Raw genomic sequence first — 6,169 nt, 5'->3', positions numbered from 1 at the left:
TAGCTGTGAATCATGATCAAATTATTACCTGGGAAAATACTTTATGAAAACTACAGCTACAGTGTTCAAAATAGTTGTATTTTTATTGATTCAAAAAAAAAAAAGACTGTGTGAGTTTATTACAGATAGTGGATTATTTGTTTTGAATGGATAAATACTATTAAAAATGATGAATATGTTAATTTTAATAATGCTAATACCTAAATTTAATTTTTAAAAATGTGAGGATTCGAATAACAAAGAGCTAGTGTTGGTCAAATAAGTTTGTAAAATATAATTTTTATGTTTGCTAGCTTATAGTTTGCATTGGGGGCTGGGCAGCACCAGGTATATGTCTGTGAAATTGCAAATTACCTTCCTGCTTGGGAAGGGCTATTGTCTTGCTAAAGTTTGCTGGAGGGAGAGTGCTTCCTCCATCGTGTTCAGGGGCCTCGCTGCACTCACGGCCGCTGGGAGAGTGCTGCCTCCATAGCGTTCAAGCCCCCCTCCACTCACGGCCGCAGGGGGAGTGCTGCCTCCATAGTGTTCAGGGGCCTCGCTGCACTCATGGCCGCAGGGAGAGTGCTGCCTCCATAGCGTTCAAGCCCCCCTCCACTCACGGCCGCAGGGGGAGTGCTGCCTCCAGTGTTCAAGTCCCCCCTCCACTCACGGCTGCAGGGAGAGTGCTGCCTCCATAGTGTTCAGGGGCCTCGCTGCACTCATGGCCGCAGGGAGAGTGCTGCCTCCATAGCGTTCAAGCCCCCCCTCCACTCACGGCCGCAGGGAGAGTGCTGCCTCCATAGCGTTCAAGCCCCCCTCCACTCACGGCCGCAGGGAGAGTGCTGCCTCCATAGCGTTCAAGCCCCCCTCCACTCACGGCTGCAGGGAGAGTGCTGCCTCCATAGCGTTCAAGGGCCCCGCTGCGCTCACTTATGCTCCAAGGAGCAGTGCCAAGTGGCGACTCCTCGACTCCTCGCGCAGCTCCCAGCTCCTGCTCCTCCTTAGACTCCAGGAATCCCTGGCACCCCAACCCTTATATTGACTTGATAGTGTAAAGCACTGTGGGTCAAAAAGAGGGTTAGCATTTCTTTGCCAGCTGGGTAGTTATAAAATAGTAAGTGCATTTTGACCATTCCTTATTTTTCTTAGTAAATCAGTGGTTCATTGGGGGTAGTAGTTTATAATCCTCTTATTGTAAATTGTACTAAATTTGTACCAATAATAAGGCTTATAGAATTGTATAATCTGCCAAATTCAAAGACTTCCTTTTTGTACCAAGGATCCATTGTTGTGTAAAAATATTTTCTATGTTAGAAATGTATATGTTATTTCAAAAGTCTTTTGTTAATTCTCCTTTTTATTTGCTATTTCATAGCCCTGTAATGTTGAAATCTTGGTTTAAATATTAGCTGTAGTTTTCATAAAGTATTTTCCCAGGTAATAATTTGATCATGATTCACAGCTACAGTCCCCTGTGAACCCCTCCTTAGGCAACCTGGTGGTCCCCCACTCCCAGGAGGTCACCATATTGATGCCAAACTTAGTGCGGACACTTGATCGGTGTTGGGCAGATAAAATATATTATGCTCACTTTGTTAAAGATGGCGCTGCCCACGAGGAGGCCATCGCCCAGGTGATATTAATGTGTGTCTCTGTGGGCAGGTAGAATCCTTGTAGCCTGGGATTTGGTTTTGGGATTAAGCCTTTCCCACCCATTTTTGATGTGGGTTGGTACAATCCTATCATGCCTCAGAGGGTGACTTTGTATTAGAGACTTCCCTATTTTGTATATTGGATTAAGGGTTTGGATTTCTACACTATAAAATGGGGACGGAGCGGGAGCTTGCGCTCTTGGTTCCTGGGATGATTAGCATGAGAGAGCAGAGGGAGCAGAGCAGAGAGCAGAGAGAGGCCATGTGGCCAGGAGAAGCAGCCAAGATGGCGGAGTGCTGAGTGAGATGCCAGTTTGTGCTGAGTTTGTATCTGGGATAAGGAAGGAGATGGGGAACTGAGGAGAATAAGGCTGGTGAGCAAGAAACCTTTGATTCTAGGAAACTTGGATAAGTCAGTAGCTTTGTGAGCACTGAATGTGAGTGGGTTTTGGAGCCCAGTGTGTATTATTAATGATATCTTTTTATATGGGGTATAAATGTTCAGCTTATTATCATTTTTGAAACAGTATTGTTAAATGTTAGGTCACCAAACCCGGAGTGACAAATATTAGTATTAATTGGCTTAATGGTAAAATTCTCAACATAATAGGTGGAAAGGAGAAAATAAAAAATAAATGACTAATTGGGGTAGTAGAAAACATTTAAGTTTTGAGCCCAAAAGGGCTATAAGATGTGAAGATAAATCAATTTCTCTTAAGCTTTTTAGGCATTATCTGTTAGGGTGCATAAAATTACAGCATAAATAAGGTATGTTTTCTTGGAATGTAAAAGGAATTTATAATTAAGTAAAAGATAAAATTTATTTTATAAAATATTAGTCATTTCAATTGGTGCTTTTAACTAGATCTTTAGAATTTGAGACATAAATGTAATAAGAAATAGTTTAATCCTTTTTTCCCAAGTGACCTGTAGAATTAAAAAGCTCAGAATCCCCTTTCTCGGGAAGCCTCGGGCCCTAACAGGACTGTTAGAATCTGTCCTGTACATATGCTGCCCACTTAGGACAGCCGAGACCACCTTGAGAAAATGTTTCTGGTTGCCTGGCCTAAGCGGGACACTAGCACCCAAGCAGGAGAGGAAATTTTGGACACTTTCCACCAGTTTCTGTTAGCCAGGATCAGGGAAGATACTAAGGCAGTCAGTCAACTTAGCCTTTACCTAGCATTCAGCTCTAGATTGGAAAGGAAATGTATTATAAGTTTTTTTAAAAAAATAATAATAAAAATATCAGCTGCTAAAAAATAAAACTAAGCATTTCGGAAGGGACATTGCTCTTCCCTCACTCACATAACTCTGTTTGGCCCCTAAGATGGCTGGTTAGCCAAAGACGGGTAAGATACCTGAAGGCAGAAACAACCTAAGACAGGCACAGTGGAAGAGGGGCCATCAGGAGAAGGCTTAAGAACTAACAAAGGTGAGACTCAAACCCCCATCCCAACAATGCAGGAGTCTACTCCCCTGAAATAGTGGCCTTCATCCACTGTCCAGAGCACCAAAAGAAGGGACTCCCTAGAAACTCAAGAAAAACTAAGCAGCTGATGATACTACCAATATGGTAGCCCTAAAACCAGTGGGGTTTTTAGGAAATTTTAGTGACTTTACTAGAACCCTTGTTGCCAAAGGTTTATTTGCAACCAATTAGATAAAGATTTTGCCAGCAGGAAAGGGATAATTAAAAATAAGAAATAATTAGAAAAGCCAGACTTAGAATCTATTGCAGAAGGCATAATGTCCGAGTGTTTAGTCTGTACCCAAATATATACAAAGCAAAGTAAAGAAATTATAAAGAAAAACAGGGAGAGAGGAACTTTCCCAGGTGAACATTTTGAAATAGATTTTACTAAAATAATTGACAAGTACGTAGAAGCTTTTCCTACTAGAAATGAAACCACAATAACAGTTGTTAAGAAATTGCTATATGAAATTTTTTCCAGATTTAGCTTGCCCATTCTAATGATGGGCCTGCATTTGTATCCAAGATCTCACAGCTAGTGGGATAGGCACTCAATATTAATTGGAAATTACATTGTGCCTACAGGCCCCAAAGTTCAGGGCAGGTAGAACGCATGAATCAAATCATAAAGGAGACTTGAACCAAATTTTTTTTTAAAAACTGGCGAAAAGTGGCCCTCCTTAGCGCAAAGTGCACCCCCTTACCCCTCCAGCTCTGACAGCACTGCCTTCCCTTCCATCTGGCCGGGCTCCTCCTGGCGCACCCCTCAGTGCCCCCTTCTCTGGCACCTGCTCCCCGGGTTATTAATATCTGGCGCAGGCGCCGGGCCTCGGCGCATTCTTAACCGGCAGCTGGGCAGGCAGCTGTGACGACCAGGACCCAGTCGTACAGAGCTCAGCCCTCTTTTGTTTGCTCAATACAGAGCTAGGCAAAGCTTTTGCAGAAACGCAGTCACGGGAGCTCGACCTGCTGTGCAGTGACTGAAGACAAGCTTGTCACCCACAGATGCCCCTGTCACAGCACACCCAAGCCTCAAGTCCAGCGTGAGGCAGCAGAGATGGCCCTGAGCCCAGAGCCTGCAAGCAGGTCCCCTGTGCTAGCTATGACAGGCAGTCCTGTGCCCAAACCATCCAGCCGCCCCAACACACCCCTCAACAGCTCCCTGGAGGACCTGGCGGCCACGGGTGCCACTGGAGCAGTGCTCTTGGTCATGGGCGTGGTGAGTGTGGCGGGCAACATGTACACGCTGGTAGTCCTGTGCCGCTTCCGGCGCACCTTGGCCTCCACGTAAGTCTGTGTTGTCCACCTGGCGCTAGACGACCTGCTCTACCTGCTCAGCAACCCTTTCATCGTGACCACCTACATCACCAGAGAGTGGCACTTTGGAGACGTGGGTTGCCGTGGCCTCTTTAGCCTGGACTTCCTGACCACGCGTGCCAGCATCTTCACCCTGACTGTCATGCGCAGTGAGCGCTACGCCGCAGTGCTGAGGCCGCTAGACACCGCACAGCGCTCCAAGGGCTACCGCCAGGTCCTGGCATTTGGCACGTGGCTGCTGGCGCTGCTGCTAGTGCTGCCCATGACGCTGGCTATCTGGCTGGTCCACAGGGAATGCAAGAGCCTCTGCCTGCTGGCCTGGGGCCAGAGCACCCACCGTGCCTACCTGACACTGCTCTTTGGGACCAGCATTGTGGGGCTGGCGTGGTCGTCGGGCTCCTCTACATGCCCCTGGCCTGGGCCTCCTGGCTGTCGCAGCAGTCCTCCTTCCCACAGACGCAGCGGCTGCCCAACCCCAGAGTGCTGCACCTCATCCTGGGCATTGTGCTGCTCTTCTGGGCATGCTTCATGCCCTTTTGGATATAGCAGCTACTAGCCCAGTACCTTGGCGCCTAGCCACTCACACCACGCAGATCATGCATCATCAACTACCTGACCACTTGCCTCACCTATGGCAACAGCTGCATCAACCCCTTTCTCTACACACTACTAACCAAGAACTAACGTGACTTCCACCAGCACTAACCCCCCGACAGGAGCGCCAGTGGGCCCATGGGCAACCAAGACTTCTGGCAGTGCCCAACCCACTCCCAGCATGCCTTTGGCAGCTTGCTGTCTTCCAGCAGCCAGCAGGTCACTGAGCACATCAGCCTGTCCCAGGAGGACACTGGGGGTCTGCCCCTGAGCGTCCCAGCCTCCAGTGCTTACAGGGTCTGCAGATTACTCAGCAGGCTGTTCAAAAGACTCCGAGAGGCACTTCTGACACTGCCAGGAGATCTGGTACATCCTTTCCAGCCTGGGGACTTAGTCTAGGCAAAGGAGTACATCACCTAAGGACTGACTCCCACGTGGATGGGTCCACACACCATGATCCTGACCACTCCTACTGCTGTCAAGGTAGAAGGCATGCCCACCTGGGTCCATCATAGTTGGTTGAAGCCTGCAGTCCCAGCAGAGACACCCTTGTGAACAGCGGAGACTGACCCCACCAACCCTTGTAAGTTGACCCTGAGAAGGACAGCATGCCCTGCTCCAGCCACAAACTGGAAGCTGGCTGGTCTACACACAGCTAATGCCTGAAGAAACTCACTGAGGACCTACTTTTAATTAGACTTTGAAATCAGGAGAGAAACTGAAGTAAAAGAAAAGCCAGAACAAGTTGTCCTAAGGTTTGATGCATGTACTGCTATGAGTCATACAGAAGGGAGGTATAAGTCCCTTTGCTAGAAGGGAAGCTACAAGGTAAATGGAAAATATATATGTGCTTATACTTAACCTATAAATACTAACTACTTAGAGGGAGGAGATCTCTAAAAGGAAGTATACTTTAAATAAAAATTACTTATTGCCAGCTTAGTTGTCACTAAAAGTTAAAATTTTTAATATTAAAAGTTCTGACTAGAAAAAATTCTATAGTTTTAATAATAAAAGGTATAAAGTACAACAATACTTTTAAAAAAAGAAAAGAAAAGAGTAAGTTATTATAAAAACCAGTTAATCTTATGTAAATTACAGAAGGTTTGTACAGGTTGTAAGAAATTAATCAGTAGCATTTGTTTCTTCAGTA

General features: G+C 46.3%; 1 pseudogene; it reads left to right on the top strand.

The window, feature by feature from the left end:
• Positions 1–4,162: 4,162 nt before the first annotated feature.
• On the top strand, positions 4,163–5,127 carry LOC136404264 (urotensin-2 receptor-like; annotated as a pseudogene).
• Positions 5,128–6,169: the final 1,042 nt, after the last annotated feature.

This window comes from Saccopteryx leptura, chromosome 4, assembly GCF_036850995.1.
Source record: "Saccopteryx leptura isolate mSacLep1 chromosome 4, mSacLep1_pri_phased_curated, whole genome shotgun sequence".
Taxonomy (NCBI): Eukaryota; Metazoa; Chordata; class Mammalia; order Chiroptera; family Emballonuridae; genus Saccopteryx; species Saccopteryx leptura.
The sequence above is the reverse complement of the archived record's forward strand: the minus strand, read 5'-3'. Positions and strand labels throughout refer to the sequence as shown.